General features: G+C 39.0%; 1 protein-coding gene across 5 annotated transcripts in view; it reads right to left on the reverse strand.

Moving 5' to 3' along the window:
- The window catches only part of CNKSR2 (connector enhancer of kinase suppressor of Ras 2), a 422,316-nt gene that overhangs the window by 185,638 nt on the left and 215,057 nt on the right, over nt 1-21,621 (reverse strand). The window lies entirely within an intron of this gene.

The following is a 21,621-nucleotide window of genomic DNA, read 5'->3' on the forward strand; positions in this document are numbered from 1 at the left end:
TACTCAAAATGCACAGTATTCAGTAGATATTAGATCCCATATCAATGACAGTTTTCTCGGTTTTCATTGCATCTATAGTAAATATGAATTCCTTGGAGGGTCTTCAGCGCACCTTACCACTAGATGTACAGGATAAAAATAAAAAAGTTTAACTGGGTGACAGCCAGGGTACTGACAAGTTTACCTGTCAACTGTTGTCGTTCAAGTAAGATAATTTTATGCATAGAAAAGATTTTTAAAAATTATATTTTTTTCAGCTATTAATTGCAAAACTTGACATTTTCATCTTCTTTTCAGGTGAGTTTTTTTACATTAGCCGTACAGACCGATTACTGCTCCCTGTAAAAGATTCAACTAACGGCCAATGAAGGAGAAAGCTCTCGTTCTTGGGTAATTTGCTGAGATTGTGCGGCAGCAAACATTTTTAAGCAACTTATTGACCACACTTACATATGTGAAGGGCTACACAAACAATCCAGGGAACGTCCGCATAGCCCTACATGGAAAATAAAAAGCAAACAACTCCTTTTAACAGGCACCAATCTACTAGATTGGCATTCAAATCGGGCTGCAGTCTCTGCCATGTAAAAGAACAATTAGCTGTTAGGACAACTGAGAATTGCCAATTTTTATCTTTTTCTATGAGCTGGCAAATGCAGCCTGGTTGGGAAACATTGTATTAAACCTGAGCCACTGCTCTGTATGACCAAAGAGGAAGAAATTAAAGCACTGTTTTACAACCAGGGAGTCCCGGGCAAATTGTCCAGAATTCTAAATCTGCCAAATTGTATGCACATTTCTGCATTTTACACTGTTCAAATACTTAAAGGGGTATTCCGGCTTTATACATCTTATCCCCTATCCAAAGGTTCATGGTTCAAGTCCTAGATTTCGAACACTGTCCATTCACTGCAGATGATTAGTTACAGTAGGTTGCACCCTTTTGGGTAGCAGTCCTCTTCAATGAATGTCCCCATATAACTTCCTCAAAAGTGGAAGAGGAGCTGTGTTTGAAAGAAGTGCAGACAAATATGTGATAAATATTGGTTGAGTTGTATGGAGTCACCTTGGCTGGCACCTTTATGTCCGTTATTTAGGATATCTGCAGCATTGGTACTTAAAAAACAAAAAGGAGGAGGAGAGGTACCGGCACGACGAGCAAGTGCAGGGATCTCCCGGCGCATCATAGGCATTCGTGACGTAGCGTCGACCAAGATGACGGCCACATAGGGAATAACAGGTTGACGTTACGAGCACTAGGGGACCAGGGAGCCAATTACGGTGGTGGCAGAGCTTGAAACAGCGCAAGACACAGGTAATGGAACCTAATTACTAACTTGCCTAACTTCTTATTTAATGACATTAGACCCTTACTTAATTGGCACTGCAGATGTCCTTTAACCCCTTAAGGACCAAGCCCATTTTGACCTTAAAGGGATTATCCACCATAAGGTGATTTTAGTATGTACCTGGCAGACAGTAATGGATATGCTTAGGAAGGATCTGCACTTGTCTTGGGGCTAAATGGCTATGTTGTGAGATCATAACCATTACACTGTGGCTAGCTGTTTGTGAACTGGTATTTCCTGTTTGACTTTTCTTTATTTTTTTTTTTTTTTTTTTTACAAATCCCACAATTCCATTTTTCTCCCTCCCACACATCAGCCACCCCACCCATTGAAACATAAATGAGCTGCATCCATTCAAAAGACCTGTGGTTTTCAATCAGGGTGCCTATAGCAGTTGCATTAGTTGCAGATTGATCTCTGTCCCACCAAGCGATCCCTCCACCCAGTGAAGCAGACAGGCTTCTTGTCATCAACTGACTAGTGAGTCAGGTCTCGGCCACATTGCAAGCTGGGAAAAATCTGAGACAACAGTCATTTTGTATGCTGTTAAAAATAAATATTGGAGTGAAAATCACAGAAGAATTGTGAGAAAACCGTCACACACAGGTACAGATACTATATTATGAACTACACTAACTTTACTGCCCCTGTAGCATAGTCAAATAAAAAAAAAAAAATCGTGGAATTAAGGACCAGGCCAATTTTATTTTTGCATTTTTCGTTTTTTTATCCTCATCTTGTAAAAATCCTAACTCTTATATTTTCATCCACAGACTAGTATGAGTGCATTTTTTTTGCACAACTAGTTGTCCTGTGTAATGACATCCCTCATTTTACCATAAAATTTATGGTGCAAGCAAAAAAGTACTATTTGTGTGGGGAAATCAAAAAGAAAACAGCAACTTAACAAATTTTGGAAGGTTTTGTTTTCATGCCGTACAATTTACAGTAAAAATGACATGTTTTCTTTATTCTGTGGATCAATGCAATTAAAATGATACCCATGATTACATACTTTATTATTGTTGCGCTTAAAAAAAACATTTTGATGACCTATAACTTTTTCATTTTATAGTAGAAGCATCAGTATGAGGGCTAATTTTTTTACGCTATGATCTGTACTTTTTATTGATACCACATTTTTGTATATAAAACTTTTAATAATTTTTTTTTTTTTTTTTATAAAATGTGCCAAAAAAGCAGCAATTTTTTTTTTTTACGTTCACAACGTTCACTGTGCGGGATCAATAACATTATATTTTAATTTTATTTTACATTTTTATTGGGGGGAGGGGATTTTTCTATTTTTTTTTTTTACTTTACTTTTAATTTTTACACTTTAATAGTCCCCATAGGGGACTATTTATAGCAATCCTTTGATTGCTAATACTGTTCAGTGCTATGCATAGCACTGATCAGTGTTATCAGTCATCTTCTGCTCTGGTCTGCTCGATCTCAGACAAGAGCAGTGGACCCTTGGAAGGCAGTGGAGGCAGGTGAAGGAACCTCCGTGCGCCGTTCTGGATGATTGGCTCACTGCGGCAGCGCTGCGGTCGATCCGATCATTCATATTTCTGACCGCAGTCCTGCAGATGCCGTGATCTGTATTGATCATGGCATCTGAGGAGTTAATGGCAGACATCCGCGTGATCACGGATGTCGGCCATTACCGGCGGGTCCCTGACTGCGATCAGCAGCCAGGACCAGCCGCACATGATCCGAGCATCGCGCCGATGCTCGTGGTCATGTACAGGACGTAAATAAGTACTGCAATCTCCAGGACGTAAATTTACATCCTTGGTCGTTAAGGGGTTAAGGTCTATTTAAGGGCAAAGAGTGTGCTGATGCACTTCAGACCAGCGTATGTTGGGTACATGGGCTCCTATGGGTTAATTCAATGTGTGCAACAAGAGCTTTCCCTAAACATGCACTTAATGTGTTGAAGAAAGTGTGAACAGAGCCTAACTGTGGAACAAACTCAAGCTGACATGAGCTCATGTACTTTAATTCGGTCCCCAGTCAAAATTCTATGAATGCCCATGACACCATCACTTCCTATTTAGTTTATGTGTCTCAGCACAATACTCATTAAAATAAACCAATCCTATTTTATTCCATTTATAAACTACCAACATAGGAACTGTAATATTGATGATAATATAATCCTATTATAATCAGTATTAGAGATGAGCGAAGTTACATTGATTCGATTTGTCACAAACTTCTCGGCAATTGCTGACTTTATCCTGCATAAATGAATTCAGCTTTCAGGTGCTCCGGTGGGCTGGAAAAGGTGGATACAGTCCTAGTAGACTCTCTCCTAGGACTGTATCCACCTTTTCCAGGCCACCTGAAAGCTGAACTCATTTATGCAGGCTAAAGTCAGCAATTGCCGAGCCGAGAAGTTCGTGACAAATCGAATCACTGTAACTTCGCTCATCTCTAATAATCAGTATTATTGAAGTGTCCACCTATTATTGCCTTACAAAAATATATATATAAAAAAGTGTGGATACAATAAATACATAAATATTGTTATTACTTCAAGTTATATTGATTGACAAATGGTGAAAAATGCTTTCATTGTATTTTTCAAGAAAAATCATTTGTTGGACAAAAAATATGTTGGCAGCTATGGATTTTCTTTGAGTGCTTAGAGCAGTGTACAGCGTAACGGGAAAAGCTAAATTGCAGAAAAGTGAACTATTCAAACACAAATGTTTCCTATGATCATTCACTTTTTATGTAAATCATTGTACTCAATTCACAACCGTAAGGAAAACACAAATTAAGGGACCTTCAGATTTAACTAACTCAATGAAGTGGTGTTCTAAAACGCTTTTCAGCCTAACACAGTGAACACAGATGAAATTATGTAATAGAAAAAGGCATATTCCAGGCAATACAAAGAAGTGGCTCAATTAAAAGGGAATCTGTCAAGTCATTGGGGTGCCAACCAGTCTTGATTGAGAATTTTCTAACTGTTTGGGTATAGGGAAAGCTCTATCAATGAAGGTCTGTAGAGCAGGGAGAAGCCACCAGGGACCACCTCAATGACATTTTGTTCGAGCAGAATGAAAGTAATGACAGACTCCCTTTAGTTGGGGGTTTATAAGACCTACCTAACCTCCCTGCTTTAGGTCTGTCAGTTGCACCATTTTCTGATTTTCATTAGTGGTCCAAGCTAGTATAACTCTCCAGAACTCTGTGTGCCAGTCCATGACACTATTATTCCCATGGCAATTCCATGTTATATGGGTCATGCTCCACTCTTTATAGAATTTATTTTTTCCGCCTTCCTGCATCCTTTCATTTAACCAGACACCACATGAATTCAATATCTTCATATTTTCTGGCAGCCCTATATTGAAGCAATTGTTGTAAGCTCACCTTTACCTATACGTGAATAAACTGCTTACAACATGCTACAGTGTTTATTGTCCTTAGATTTTGCTGCTTTTTAGCTCAGATCCTTTACGTCAAAGCTGTGATCAGTGACTATGGCTTAGCTAGAGTGCCTACAGGTAATGTGATGTAGCCAGAGACACACAAATGGTTCAGGTTGACATCCCCTTTCTTGTCACTACAACTCTGCATTTCCCGATACGGCCTGTGCGCTAAGGTTCTACAGTTAGATGTAACAATTCTAATAGTGGGTATAAATTCCCTAACCTGGAATGTCATGTGTGTAATCTCTAAATAACTGGATTTTATGCAATGTAGAAAAGCATATAACATGTCACTAAGCTGTCATTGGATCCAAAGACCGTGATAGTGTTTCAGTTGGAGCTACAAACAACCTCCCACTAATTTATGATGAATTATTTGCTGCATCCTTTCCACTTTATTTAATTTACACATGGGTCTATTTTATTCTAAAATGTATTATTACATATGCAATGTAGTTTAAAGCAAATATCAAAGAGCTAGATCATGAGCATCAAAGCAGAAAGATATGACTAATATGTGGCAGAGCTAGAAGGAAGATTCTTTTCATTTCCTAAGGTACGGCTAGAAGTGTGATTAATTTTACAGGGAGAAGGCAATGAGGTAAAGGATCACAAATCATCTACACAGAAGATGCAGTCTGCTCGACCAGAAATGCACTACCTGTAAATAGAGGAAAAACACTCAATCTACAAACTTTGTGGCTGAAAAGGAGCAGATGAAGCTATAGTTATGTGTGTCTTTAATGGAAATCAGAACCATCTTCTTTAAAAAGAGTACCTGTCACCAAATAAACTGTTCTAAACTAACTCAGGCAATGTTCCCTAACTACTCCTAACACCCATCAAGCCCTTAAAAAGAATTTCAGAGCTTTAAAAACGGTATCTTATATTATTCTTGCTCACATAGTACAATTTTCCATCATAAGAAAGTGGGCATTTCCTAGCATGCAGGACATCACTGAAGCCTGCTGGGGGAGAACTTCCGCCCTTACATCTTTGTAGTGCTGTGATGAATAGAAGACCTCAGGCTCTGTGCAGCTTTCGGTCTGTATATCTTTCAGTCTGTGCAGCTTTCTGTGAGAATCTGTGGAGCTTTCACTTTCTGTGCAGCTGTCATTCAAGCTCAGTGCAGAGAAGCACTTCCTGAGTTTGGTCTTCTGCCAGGCCAGGAGGAGACCAAACTCACAGTATTAATTGTGGCAGGGAACAAAACAGAGACACCTAGTGGCTGTTTTTGTATTACATTTTAAACATATTTATGTTGATAATTTCAAAAGCAAGTGAATGGGAAAGTGTCTGCTAATTACATAAGGAACACTATATTAAAGTTCTATTTGGTGACAGGTACTCTTTAAATGAAACATTCAAACAGTTGTACAACTGTTCAGTCCCATTGTAATGCCATTTTTTTCCACAGAGAGTGAAGATGAGATGGGAAATATGATAGGTATGATGTAGTCAGGTGACCTAAGACCACTTTCTGCTACACATTAAAAGGGAATTCCAGGCCAAAACTTTTTTTTTATATATCTACTGGCTCCGGAAAGTTAAACAGATTTGTAAATTACTTCTATTAAAAAATATTAATCCTTCCAATAGTTATTAGCTTCTGAAGTTGAGTTGTTTTTTTCTGTCTAACTGCTGTCTGATGACTCACGTCCCGGGAGCGGTGCAGTTCCTTATGGGGATATTCTCCCATCATGCACAGCTCCCGGGACGTGACATCATCATTGAGCATTTAGACAGAAAACTTCAGAAGCTAATAACTATTGGAAGGATTAAGATTTTTCAATAGAAGTAATTTACAAATCTGTTTAACTTTCCAGAGCCAGTTGATATATATAAAAAAAAGGTTTTGCCTGGAATACCCCTTTAAGCACTCTAATTTTCTAGTTGGCAGACTGGTGGTTACATGATCAAAATGCAGTAATGAACTGTATGAATTCAGTGGAGCTAGGAAGAAACAGATTGCATTACAAAAATACTGATGTTGAATGTGCATCATATGGACACAGAACAAAACAAGAGTGCTTCTTTAACCCCTTAATGACTCAGCCCATTTTCGCCAGGACAATCATTGTATTTGCACTTCCGTTTTTTTTCCTCCTCACCTTCTAAAAATCATTTTGCACCTACAGACCAATATAAGGGCTTGTTTTTTGCGTCACCAATTGTACTTTGTAATGACATTACTAATTTTATAACAATCTGTGACGAAACAAAAAAGAAATAGAAAAATAAAAACGCCATTTTGCAAATTTTAAGGCTTCCGTTTCTACGCAGTGTACTTTTCGGTAAAAATGACACATCATCTTTATTCTGTAGGTCCATATTGTTACAAGGATACCCAATTTATGTAGGTTTTATTTATTTTACTACTTAAAAAAAAATTATAACTACATGCACCAAAATGAATATGTTTAAAATTGTCATCTTCTGACCCCTATAACTTTTTTATATTTCCGTGTACGGGATGGTATAAGGGCTCAATTTTGTGCCGATCTGTAGTTTTCGGTAAAATATTTGTTTTGATGGGACTTTTTCATTGCTTTTTATTAATATTTTTATGGTATATGTAGAGACCAAAAATTCACAATTTTGGACTATTTTTTTACATGTACGCCATCGACCGTGCAGTTTAGCTAACGTTATATTTTAATAGTTCAGACATTTAATAGTTTGGTACCACATATGATTTTTTTTATTACATTTTATTTAAAAAATAGGAAAATGAGGGTGATTAAAACTTTTATTTGGCGTGGGAGGCTTATTCATATTTATTCAAATTTTTTTTACCACTTTTTCCTTTTTTTTTCTTATTCAAAATACAAAAAAAAAAATCATCACATCCAACTTTGTCAATATAAAAAGGAAGCAACCACACAATATCCTCTTATCATTAATTTACCCACCTTATATAAATTCCCCTAACCATTTGTTTGTTATCTTTTAATAATTTATCTTTTAATAATCTAATAGTTACCATTTCATTTCTACAATTCCCTTTCAACCTGTCCTCCTGATTCCCCGCCACTTCACATCTCATAATGTCTATAACAGTGATAACCTCCAATTGGGGAACAAAATTAAAAACCATACCTCTCTAACTCTCCGCCCATTCCCTCTCCACAAAATAACCTATCCTCCTCATATTATTATACCATTCAACGCAACTAGGACTTCTAGGGTATATCCAATTTTTAACAATCAATAAACAAGGATAGAATAGCATTCTTAAACCACATTTTTGTTTTTTACTAGCTTTTTACAAGATTGAGAAAACTCCAAATATTCACCAGTTATCTCCTCGACTCTACAGTATATTTCTCTCCAATTATTAACAATCTCAGGGAAACTCCATAGTATATGTATTTGACCTGCTTTCTCTATATTACATCTATTACAATTACTTCCTCTTCTTATACCTATTCTTTCCAAAAAGCAAGGTGTATATTAGAGTCTATACACAATATTGAACTGCGTTAGCCTATAATTCAAGTTTGGAGATACAAAGTTAATATTTTTCTGTACAATATCCCATTTTCTCTCTCTAATGGGTCAGATCTCTACCTGCCATTGCTGAAAACTCTTATGAAATAGTTTATTTTTGTTTAACCTTCCCAGGGCTATGTATACATACAAAATATGTATTTTTTTTTTTTTTTACTTTACCTTCCATTATCTTATTTATCTCAGGATATACTGAATGTATATTACCCCCATTACCTATAAATTCAAGAAAAGCTATTTTTATACTACTGTATTCCAACCATCCACCCTTCTTTAGATTAATTTCTTCTTTCAATTCTGTCCAGTCCTGGAATTTACCTCTTTTATCCTAATACATCCCTTTTCCCTAAACAAACTTATTTTCCCTGACTTGCTTACCTCAGCTCACCACCTTTAAATTGTCCAGCAGAGGTGCCCTCTTCTAACTTCCCTGATTCTAATAAAAGGAAAATCTCCGTAAATATCACACCACTACTGGACAACAAAAAAATCGATGGGAGCTATTTTTTTTCAGTCAGTCAAAAAATAGATTTGTCCTGCCAAAAAATACTTGTATATCGTATATATCCGGGAAGTCCATTCCACCATTCTCCTTCGTTTGACCTAAATATTCCAATCTGATTCGTTTTCTTTTTCTACCCCAAATGAAACAATTTTTTAAACAATTTCGTCTCACACCAAATTGGTGCCGACCCGAATACATACAGAAATTTTGGCCTCAGAACTTACTTAATTAACCCCTTAAGGACCCGGGTTTTTTCAGTTTTTGCATTTTTGTTTTTTCCTCCTTACCTTTAAAAAATCATAACCCTTTCAATTTTGCACCTAAAAATCTATATGGTGGCTTATTTTTTGCCCCATCAATTCTACTTTGTAATGCAGTCAGTCATTTTACCCAAAAATCTACGGTGAAACAGAAAAAAATAATCATTGGGAGACAAAATTTTAAACAAAAACGCCATTTTGTAATTTTTGGGGGCTTCCGTTTCTACACAGTACATTTTTCATTAAAAAATGACACCTTTATTTTGTAGGTCCATAAGATTAAAATGATATCCTACTTATATAGTTTTGATTTTGTCGTACTTCTGAAAAAAAATCATAACTACATGCAGGAAAATTTATACGTTTAAAATTGTCATCTTCTGACCCCTATAACTTTTTTATTTTTCTGCGTATGGGGCGGTATGAGGACTCATTTTCTTTGCGCCGTGATCTGAAGTTTTAGTGGTACCATTTTTGCATTAATAGGACTTATTGATTAATTTTTTCCTGATATAAAACATGACCAAAAATGCACTATTTTGGACTTTGGAATTTTTTTGCGTGTACGCCATTGACCGTGCGGTTTAATTAACAATTTTTTTTAGAATTCGCAAATTTCCGCACGCGGCGATACAACATATGTTTATTTTTATTTTTATTTACACTGTTTTTTGTTTTTTTTATGGGAAAAGTGGGGTGATTCAAACTTTTTTTTTTATGTTGGAAATTTTTTATTCATTTCTAAAATAAGACAAACATACAATAAGGTAAGCATATGAACAATCTGTGGCAAACACAAGAGCAACTGAGCATGCTCAATCAAAGACAGGAGAGCATGCAAAACATTGTGAGCCAATAACCAGTCAAAACAGGGTACACGGGCAGTGGCTAGGGGCCACCACCTCGCCGAAGAAGGGTTATGTAGAAGAATGGCACAACATGGTTGAGGCCAGTAGCAGGTGCCACTGCCCCCCCCCCCCCCCCCCCCGTCAGAAACTAGAATATAGAGCTAGGGCACAGGAGTCGTATAGCGCGTCTCCAATCCGAGCAGTAGTGGGAGAAAATCCCCATAGCAAACATATGTTGCTCTGGACAGTTCCTAAAATGGACAGAGATGTCAGCAGAGAGCACTGTGGTCGTGATTCAGCAGAGAGCTCTGTGTTCCAAAAAGAAAAGAATATCCTCTGTAGTATTCAGCAACTAATAAGTACTAGAAGTAATTTACAAATCTGTTTAACTTTCTGGCACCAGTTGATTTAAAAAAAATAAAAAAAATAGTTTCCCACCGGAGTACACCTTTAACCTCTTCAGGACCCAGGGCGTATGGATACGCCCTCACACCCTGGGCCTTAAGGACCCAGGGCGTTTCCATACGCCCTGGCGTTTTCCGGTCTCCGCCTTTCGCCGGGCGGAGATCAGAATGGCATGCCTACTGATATTGTTCAGTAGGCATGCCGTGCAAATGCCGAGGGGGGTCCCGGGACCCCCACATGTCGGCGATCTGCGCCGATTCCGGGTATTCAGATCACTTGTGACCCGATGACCCGGAAAAGGAAGGTGATCAGCGGTGTACGATACACCGCCAATCACCTCCAGTTGGTGCGGAGTGGTGACAATACTGTCACCGCCCCCAGCAACGCTGCTATTGGCCGGCGATCGTCGGCCAATAGCAGGGCAGCAGAGGAGGGGTTAACAGTCCCCTCACGCAGCTCTGCGTGCTCGCTGAGTTCAGTCAGCGGACAGAGCTGTGTGAAGAGGACCGGGATCCCCTCCTCGGAGTGCCGTAGCCCCCTCAGAAAGAAGAGCCCTTAGATCAGGGTCAGCTTGTTGCAGGGAAAGGTAGGGTAAAACAGTAAAACAAAAGTGAAAGTAAAAAAAAAAAAAAAAAAGGAACCCCCCCCCCCCCGACCCCCTAATAGGTACCCAAGGGTCCGCCGTCACCTGATCCGTGTGACCCCGGGCCCTATTAGGGGTTCTGGGTGCTGCGTGTGCCACCACTTTTATTTTTTTGGCCGCAGCTTTTATTTATTTTTTCTGTTACAGTTACACCAAGCACCACACACTACATACTTCCCTGCCCCCCACCCCGCACACAACCACTCCCCCCCGCCACCGTCCCACCCCCACCACCGTAGAAAAAAGGCGATGGCCCGCCGGGCATTTTCGGCAGCGGAGGCTTACGCTTTTTTAGCCTGCGACTCCGAATCTGACAGTGAGGATGAGGAAGATCTGACTTTTTGTGTTCTTCCTCGCCCTCCTCATCATCTAGTAGTGATGATGAGTCCCCCGTACGGCGGCGGAGACGCCGCCAGGCGAGGCCACGCACCCCCCATGAGAGTGACCCAGTGGCCGACACTAGTACGGGTGGCAATGCCACTCGTAATAGGAGTCCGGCCCCCCAGACAAGTGCACTGGAGCCCCCTTCCGGTTACCCTGTCTGGAGCCCCCCAGAGGGTTATCAGCCACGGATTCCTGAGCATGTTGGCGACTCAGGAATCCGTATTGACCATGCTGGCTTCACTGATCTGGACTTTTTAAAGTTTTTTTTCAGTGACAGCCTGGTCAATCTAATGGTGGAGCAAACGAACTTGTATGCCCAGCAGTTCATTGCCCACCACCCCAATTCGTTTTTGGCCAGGTCCAATGAATGGTACACCATTGATGCAGCGGAAATGAGGACATTTTGGGGCCTTTTGCTGCATATGGGCCTGGTCAAAAAACCAAGTGTCCGTCATTACTGGAGCGGGGAAGTCCTCTATAAGACCCCGCTTTACAGTATGGCGATGACACGGAAGCGGTACGAGGCAATTATACCAGCATCCCTCTGTTCAAATCCCTTTCCGCCAGATCCACGTCCGCTTGTGGGACAGTGCTGAAGAACCATAAAGACCTCCCTCTAAATTTTGTTAAGACACCTATCACCAAGGGTGAGTCCTGTGCCCTTACCAATGATAACCTGTTGTTGGTCAGGTATAAGGATATGAGGGATGTCCTTATACTCACCACTATTCATGGGAACGGCAGCACCCCTGTCCCTGTGCGAGGTACCGTGGGACCGGTCCTCAAACCCGATTGTATTCTGGACTACAATTGGTATATGGGGGGGGGGGGGGGGGGAGTTGATCTCTCAGATCAAGTCCTCAAGCCATATATCGCCATGCGGAAAACACGGCATGGTACAAAAAAGTTGCGGTCCACTTGGTACAGGTTGCCATGTACAACGCTTTTGTACTATCCCAGTACGCTGGCAACACAGGGACATTCCCCCAGTACCAAGAAGAAGTCCTAAGGTTCCTGATCTTTGCTGACCGGGAAAGATCAGGCCGGACTTCCCAAGGGTCTGGAGTTATAGGCGCCAGAGTGTGTTGCAGGAAGGGGAGACGGAAGGACACCACGTATCAATGCGACACTTGCCCAGATAATCCGGGCCTCTGCATAGGCTGCTTCAGGGATTATCGAACTTCCATGGAGCACTACATTTTCCCTTTTCATTTAAATTTTCCATAATTTGACCAATGTTCCAAGTCCAGAGTACATTCAAAATTGTTAACCCCAAATGCGCAGCGCTCTCTCTCCACCTGAGCGGGTGCGCATTTTGAGGCAACAGTTAGGGACGGCCACACACATCACATTCCCAGAATGATGACTCAGAGCATAGGGTTTAGGGTGGGCATATTTTTTTTAGTTTTGGCTATGCTCTAGGTCATCATTCTGGGAACATATCCTGTTTTGTTATTTTATGATTTATAGTTTTCTGGCCCACTGTACAACATATTACGGGCCTCTGTACCCCACCTGTCTACCCCAGTTATGGCCCGTTGTCCCCCATAGTGTTCCCCTATTTTAGGGCTCAGTGCTCCCCCCATTAACACTCCTTGAGGGGGGGTCCCACATCCTGGCTGCTATAATAAGATCAAGGCCCCTGACTGACCTCCCACTCCAAGACCTGGTGTGCACCCACAGAGCGAAAATCATCAAAAATTGGCTGGGTCCTTAAGGGGTTAATGTTATCTTTTCTGCTTTTGACAAATTTAAAAGGGGTGATTTTTTTAAATCAACTGGTACCAAAAAGAGATTTGTAAATCACTTCTATTAAAAATTCTTAATCCTTTCAGTACTTTTTTGCAGCTGTTTGCTACAGAGGAAATTCTTTGCTTTTTGAATTTCTTTTTGTCTTGTCCGCAGTGCTCTCTGCTGACACCTGATGCCCGTATCAGGAACTGTCCAGAGCAGGAAAAAATCCTCATAGCAAACCTATGCTACTCTGGACAGTTCCTGACACGGACAGAGGTGTCAGCAGAGAGCACTGTGGACAACACAAAAAAGAAATCCAAAAAGCAAAATGATTTGCTCTGTAGCATATAGCTGCTAATAAGTACTGGAAGGAGAAATATTTTTTAATAGAATTCGTTTACAAATCTGTTTAACTTTCTGGCACCAGTTCATAAAAAAAAAAAAAATGTTTTCCACCGGAGTACAGCTGGGTGATGGGGGTGGGGGAGAATCCCACTCCATCCTGACTTTGGATGCGGTTAAAGATTTTGACTGGATGGAGTGGGATTTCCTATGGGGGTATTGGGAAAGTATGGTCTGGGAGGAGATTTGATAAAAATAATTAAGTTGATGTATTCAAAGGACACAGGGAAGATAAATATAGACAGCATGAGTTTGAACGGATTTATGTTATCTAGGGGCACCAGGCAGGTTTGTTGCAGTGGTTATAGAACCATTGGCAAGTAGTATAAGATAGGATGTATCAATAGTCTGATTTGGAGCGGGGGAGAGAGAGGACAAGATTACAATGTACGCAGACAATATTCTGTTGTTTGTAGAGGATCCTAAAATATCTCTGTATCTAGGGTAATAGAAATAATAAATAATTATAGTAGATTTCCTCGACTAGCAATTAACTGGTCGAAATCTGTCATCATGCCATTGGGAGAAGAAAATATGGGGCAGATATACGGGCTAAGGGTAACAAATAAGAGAAAAATGTAAATATTTAGGGATATACTTTTGAAGTGAGAAAGGAAAATACCATCAGATAAATACCCTAAAATTAATTAAGGAAATAGAAAAGAAGGTGAACATATGGAATTACTTAAAGGAGAACTCCAGAATATAAAAATTGTCCTCCATACTGCCGGCAGTAAAAAAATAAACATGTGCATACCTTCCTTCGCTCCCCCGGGCCTCCGGTAACCATCTCCGGTCTCCGCCGTGATCCTCTTCCTGTTGCCGGTGGTCGGCGAATCATACTGCGCTCAGCCAATCACCGGCCGCAGTGAAGTCCCGACTCGGCCGGCGATAGACTGAGCTGCAGTGTGAGAACGCTTTAAGACACACAATTCGTCACTACCCTGGCACCTGCTGCCGGGGCCGAAAACGACACACTGCCGCTCAGCCTATCTCCGGCCGAATCGGGACTTCACTGCGGCCGGTGATTGGCAGTATGACTCGCTGACCCCCGGCAACCAGGAAGAGGATCACGGCGGAGACCAGAGTCGGTTACCGGAGGCCCTGGGGGAGCAAAGGAAGGTATATACATCTTTATTTTTTTTTTACTGCCGGCAGTATGGAGGACAATTTTTATATTCTGGAGTTCTCCTTTAAGTAATTCCATATGTTCACCTTCTTTTCTATTTCCTTAATTAATTTTAGGGTATTTATCTGAATTGTATTTTCCTTTCTCACTTCATAAGTATATCCCTAAATAATTAAATTTTTCTCTTATTTGTTACCGTTAGCCCGTATATCTGCCCTATATTCTTCTCCCAATGGCATGATGATTGATTTCGACCAGTTAATTGCTAGTCGAGGAAATCTACTATAATTATTTATTATTTCTATTACCCTTGACAGAGATTTTTTAGGATCCTCTACAAACAACAGAATATTGTCTGCGTACATTGTAATCTTGTCCCCTCTCTCCCCCGCTCCAAATCAGACTATTGATACATCCTATCTTATACTACTTGCCAATGGTTCTATAACCACTGCAAATAGCAGGGGGGGGGGGGAGAGGGGACAAACCTGACTGTTGCCCCTAGATAACATAAATCCTTTCAAACTCATGCCGTCTATATTTATCTTCCCTGTGGCCTTTGAATACATCAACTTAATTATTTTTATCAAATCTCCTCCCAGACTATACTTTCCCAATACCCCCATAGGAAATCCCACTCCACCCAGTCAAAAGCTTTAACCTCATCCAAATTCAGGATGGAGTGGGATTCTCCCCCACCCCCATCGCCCAGCTGTATATCCGTGAGTACTCTATAAATATTATGTTTTGTTGTTCTTCCAGGTATAAACACGCACTGGTTCTTGTTTATTAATCCTGATATAATTGTCTGTATTCTATTAGCTAAAGCTTTTGCTACAATTTTAATATCAGTATTCAACAACGATATTGGTCTATACGACTATTTCCTCCTCTTTCTTATCTTATTTTAACAGTAATATTATATTGGCCTCATTGACCTTGGCAGTACTCCACTTTTCCGGGAACAATTTTTAACTCTAACCGATGCCGGTATCAGAATCTCCCCAAATCTTCGATAAACTTCGAAGGGGAATCCATCTCCACCGGGTGACGTGTTCCCCCCCAGGGCTTTATATAATTCATTAACCGTTAATGAACCATTAAGTGCCTCCAATTCTTCCTCTGGGACTTTTGGCAACTCAATTCTGTCCAAATAATTTTTTAAATTCCCCCTGACTAAATTCAGATTCTGATTTGTATAATAACTCAAAGTATCTATCAAATTCTTTGATTATATCCTCGGGGTTATTCTGTATCTCCCCTTTCCTATTTTTAATAGCATGAATGGTTCTATTCCCTTGCTGATTGTTAATTAGGGCCATTAATCTTTTATTAGGTTTCCCCATATTCATAAATCTCTGTTGACCTTTAAAATGAGCTTTTTTCCTACTTTTCTCCTTTAAATAGATTTCTAACTTTACTTGTTTATCTCCCCAATCCTTTTTATTTTCATCTGAGCCATCTATTATAAATTCTTCCTATGCTTTTTTTTTTAACTGCTTCCATTAATTTTTTTCTATCTTACTAAATAATTTTTTCTTCTTTTCAATTGCATATATTAATTCCCCCCATAAGAATGCTTTTCCCATTTCCCACACAATTTGATCTGAAGATGTATCCCAATTCCTATCAAAAAAATCAGTTAGCTGTTGTTTTATTACCTCATTGTCTAGTAATTCAAACCAATATGCATGAATTCTACATGTATTCACTAAATTTCCCATCCCTGTAACAATCTTGATGCTCAGCGGGGAGTGATCAGAAATTCAATGAGTACAGTAATTAATTTTTTTAATCTTTACACTCCCCCGCTCATCACCAAGACACACCAAGAAATAGTCTTACTAGTTTTGTTCCAGCATGAATTTATATTTTTCCCTGGGTTGCGAGCTCTCCATATGTCAATCAATCCTACTTCTTCACAAAATTTCTTCAAGGGGGTTTGTCTATAGCTCTTACATTTCCCATTCTTAACCTGTTGACATTTTCATTCATCACACAGTTTATATCTCCTTGAATGAATAAAGGATATTCCCTTTTCCCTTGCCAAAACCTAATTATAATTTTAAGAACATGGGATGTGTACGGCGGTGTTATATATACAAATGCCAAAGTGCATGTTAATTTCCCATATAATATTACAAATCTTCCTTCTGTTTCAATAAATTTATCATATAACTCTCATTTAAATTTAACCGCCTGATAATCACAAATAAACAGCATTTACCAAGTGAGAAAGTACTAGGTAACTAGGGACAGGGGTAACTAGCTCTCCTGTACGTACACATATCCATAGATATTCCGTATGCGCTAACAATAGGTTAATATCTATTCTCCTCTCCCATCCAAAGGAGACAGCTAGGTAATATTTTTTAGTGAGATGGAGAGGCTTTTCCTTATTGTCTCTATCTAGGGATATGTGTAGGTACGTGAGGGTTAGGTTCCAGTGTGGGGTCGCCCCTTCCAGGTATTGGTCTATTGTAGGGGTTATTGTAGGGATATCTAGGTAGGGGCAGCAAATCCATTAGGCCCTTCCTTACCCCTAGGTCCTTTCCCTTTCTTTCCCCTCCCTTTACCCAGCCTGTCTCACTTGGTAAATACAATTTATTTGGATCTATTGGTGATTGATTATCTGGCGGTTGATCCACCATTAAGTGGTTCCTTGTTTTGGATTGGTCTGCACATTGACTACCCTGCATTTGGTGCGGCACTTTCTTGTTTGTTTGTTTGATAGTCTTAGGATCCTTGGATGCTTTCTACTTTGGGTACTAATAAATGTTACGTTTTAGTGTTTTTTGATTTACCTTTTAGTATCATCATACACCCAGATAATGCTCTGTATACATCTTCCTGTCACTTTCCCTAATAAAATCCGTCCCTTCCAGGAACTGTAATGTAGGACATTTAGATGTCAGTTGACTCCATTATTTCAGTTGTCATAAAACAAAAACATCCTGCATTGACTGTTTATAAAGACAATAGCTAAAGTGAGTTCATGCCTTCAATACTGCCCTCAAGGAACAGTTTAAATGGGTCCTTATACACTGTACCTTGTGTAATGCTATGGAGCAATTTTAAAGGGATGTGACATACCATGCCCAAAATTTACCCTTCAGAGCCTAATTCTACCATAAACTCCTACTTAATTGAAGCACATTAGATGTATATGAGAGTATTTGCAAAAAGAGCCCTCATGCAAAAGAGACCCTGAATTCTATTTTTCTGATTTGCAGAATATTAGACATTTGGGAAAGGTATCAGACTATTTGGGCATTATGACTGGGCAAGAGGTCCCTAGGTTAGAAGGAGCTCATAACGTTTGCGTAAGATGTATTAACATTTAAAATGTGTGTCTGGCATGGGTTATGTGCCTTTAAAGCTACACATAGGGTGTCCTTCTGGGCCTCAAATATATGGAAAGGTAGATCTTGTTCTTAACTGCTTACTATAGGTAGACTCAAAATGCATAGCCACATATTAAATTATGGTAAATAGCATCTGTCCCAAAAATGCTATTTTTTTGTATGCATGGATTGCTCAATCAATAATCAAATGAGATTTGCTTTGCTTTTACCACAGCTCAGGAATTTTATCTATGTATCTGAACAAACTGGATGGTAATAATTATTCATATAATATGAATCCTCTCTTGTCCAGTCCATTAGATATACAGGATTTAGCAGGTGATTTGTTGATCATGTGACATCATAAATTTAGCTTAAATTCACAATCTAATTTGTTAGACCCTTCATGGATCTGGCCTTTAGTCTCATTCATATCTTTTAGACTCAAGGAAATCAGGTTATACAAGTATGTATTGCAATGTACTGTAGAAGCTATAACAATCAAACCATCACACAGTAAATGCTCCTAGAGGGACTAAAAAATGTAAATGAAAAAAGTAACCTCCTCCCCATAATAACATTTCAAACCACAATCTCTACCCATAAATAGTCAAACCATAAATAGTCAAACTATAAGAATATATCAAAATAAAAATAAATACCCAATACCAGAATTGCAGATTTTTGATCACACCACAACCCATAAAAATAGAATATAAAACAAATCAAAAAGTTATAGATAAAAACTACTATAAAAATTTTATAAATAAAAACTACAGATCACATTGCAAAAAACCTCACACAACTCCGTAGATGGGAAAATATTAATGTTATGGTGTGAAACTATGGCAATTCAAAGCAAGGCTTTAGTTTTTTTTAGTTATTTTTGTTTACTAGTAAAATATAATAAAAACTAAATGAATTGGGAATGGCTGCAATGATACTGAGCTACAGGTTCATAGAGATAACATGTCAAGACTCAATTCATTTGTAAACAATGTGCAACATTAGTACAAAACATGTTTATTTGCCAAAATACAGTAAATCATTCAATACAAACTAGCTTCTTTTGTTCATAAAAAAAATTTATGACTTGACCTCTCAGAGACTCCACAAAAAGGTGAATGGAACACAGCATCAAAAAACTTAAAAGATTCTCAAGCGACGAAGTACAACTTGTTTCCTGAAACCAGACACTCTTCGTGGGCATCAAAACCAGAGAAAGAACATACATATGGTAGGTAGATAGGGTACATGCAAAATACAATAATGGGAAGGTCCCCCTAACTGAAATTTTATTTACATTTAACTTAATATTTAAAAGAGAAAACCGAAAAATACAGTTTAGCGCTTTAAAAGTTTTAAATATTTAAAGGGGTACTCCACTGGAAAATATTTTTTTTTAAATCAACTGGTTCCAGAAAGTTAAACAGATTTGTAAATTACTTCTATTAAAAAATCTTAATTCTTCCAGTACTTATCAGCTGCTGCTATGATCCACAGGAAGTCGTTTTCATTTTAAATTTCCTTTCTGCCTGACCACAGTGCTCTCTGATGACACCTCTGTCCATTTTAGGAACTGTTCAGAGTAGGAGCAAATCCCCATAGAAAACCTCTCCTGCTCTGGACATTTCCTAAAATGGACAGAGGTGTCAGCAGAGAGCACTGTGGTCAGCCAGAAAAAAAATTAAAAAAGAAAATAACTTCCTGTGGATCATAACAGCAGCTGATAAGTACTGGAAGGATTAAGATTTTTTTAATAGAAGTAATTTTCAAATCTGTTTAACTTTCTGGCACCAGTTGATTTAAAAAACAAAACAAAATGTTTTCCAGTGGAGTACCCCTTTAATACATAGAGTCTTATGCTCAATAAAGCTGGAAATAAACACTTATTCTGGAAAGGCCACAATAGTTTATTCATGATGGATAGAGGACTCATTAAGCAGCCCTTTGAATCCTGATCATCAGCAATTATCAAAATAATCAAATATAAACGTTACGAAAAGAGTTCGGCAATAAATTACATAAGAAATCCAATGTGGTATGAGCCTGTCTTAGGCTGGGTTCAAACTACGATTTGAACTACGCTTCCCTTATTCGGCTGGGAGAAGGGGTGGGCGGGGCTTAATCACGGCGCCCGCACTCAGCCGTATTCGGGAACCGTAGTTAATGTATGTCTATGAGCTGACCAGAGTGAACCGCAGCCTCCGGTTGGCTGCTTTTTCGGCCGTATGCGGTTTCCCGACCACAGGCAAAAACGTGGTCGACCATCCCAACTTTCAATAATTTTGCATCGATTATTGCTAATGACTTCATCTGTTTATTTAAAAATCCTCAAGTCATTGTATTATAACTTTTCCAAGCTACTGTATGTTAGAACAATGCAATACCTGTCAAACGCTGGAAAAGAAAAACCAGAGTACCCTCTGCTGGAGACAGGGCTTTGGAGCAAGGTCACATGACTACCAAATCTACAGATTTAATTGTGTGCCGCCTACCATGACACCCATATCAAAGCCATGATATAGCTTGTATATTGGATTGTTAGCAGATTTCTGCTCTGCAGGTTTCATCTTCAATTTTTAGTTCTCCTAGAGCTGGTGGGTAGAGCTCCCTCCTCCATAGACTTAAATTGCTTGTCTTGCAAACACAGGACAAAGTGAAGCTGATTTTCAGAGAAGAATATTTGAGAAGCAGAAGGAGGGCAAAAAATATTGAAAGGGAAAAAGTATTGATAACAGGAGAAAGAAGCATTTTTGCCTAAAAACTAATATAACATTGCTTCTTATATTCACCTGTACTAATGATCTATGCACAGTTTGTTCAAATGACAGTGCCTATTTAAATACCATATCTTGTTCGACATGATACTTTGGACAATCCCTAACTGTAAGGGTCATTTTACAAGAAGAGATTATTTTTGGTTACAAGAGCCGATCGGTTATATACTAGTTGATCAGCACTAATTAAAAGGAGCTTTTACATGGTTTTATTGTCGGGAGTAAGCCAGCATATGAGCAACTGCTCCATCATCTGTGCGGCAATTCACTTTCATTACTGTAGACAATACATCACCTATTTAGATGGCTGATCAGGTCGGTCAACGAACGAGAGTTTGCTCGTCTGTTGCGCATTTTTTTTTTTTTCTTTTACATAGGGCAATGACCCTGATAATGTAAAAGGGCTTTTAGAAAGATCCTGTCACAATCAGCAGATCACAAAGTACTCCCCTATTGGGAGCCACAGATATCAGACGACTGTTAGTAAGTGTTCAACTTTGCAGCAGCACCCCCACCAGGGAAAATTATGAATTACACAGTGCCTATTCAAATTAATGGGTTGTCTATATAATGAAGGGCAGGACAGATACTTCAGAACAAGAGATGCTGTTTGTAACCACTTTCCATACTGGTCAAGAGATGAGGGTCCTGAACAGAAGACTTCTCTCAGAATTTACCAAAAGAAGTTTATTTTTTTATTTGAATTTTTTTATATAAACATAAATTATTTAAGAGGGGTTATAAACCGAGATTTCTGTCTTTTTTGCCTCTGCCCGCTAAAGCAATATATTTGTACAAATCATCTCCAAAGAAAAACATTGTACAATAAGTGTCTATAAAGTCAGTGTAGGTGCACGGATGTTATACACATGTTTTGAT

The sequence above is a fragment of the Hyla sarda genome, chromosome 2 (genome assembly GCF_029499605.1).
Source record: "Hyla sarda isolate aHylSar1 chromosome 2, aHylSar1.hap1, whole genome shotgun sequence".
Taxonomy (NCBI): domain Eukaryota; kingdom Metazoa; phylum Chordata; class Amphibia; order Anura; family Hylidae; genus Hyla; species Hyla sarda.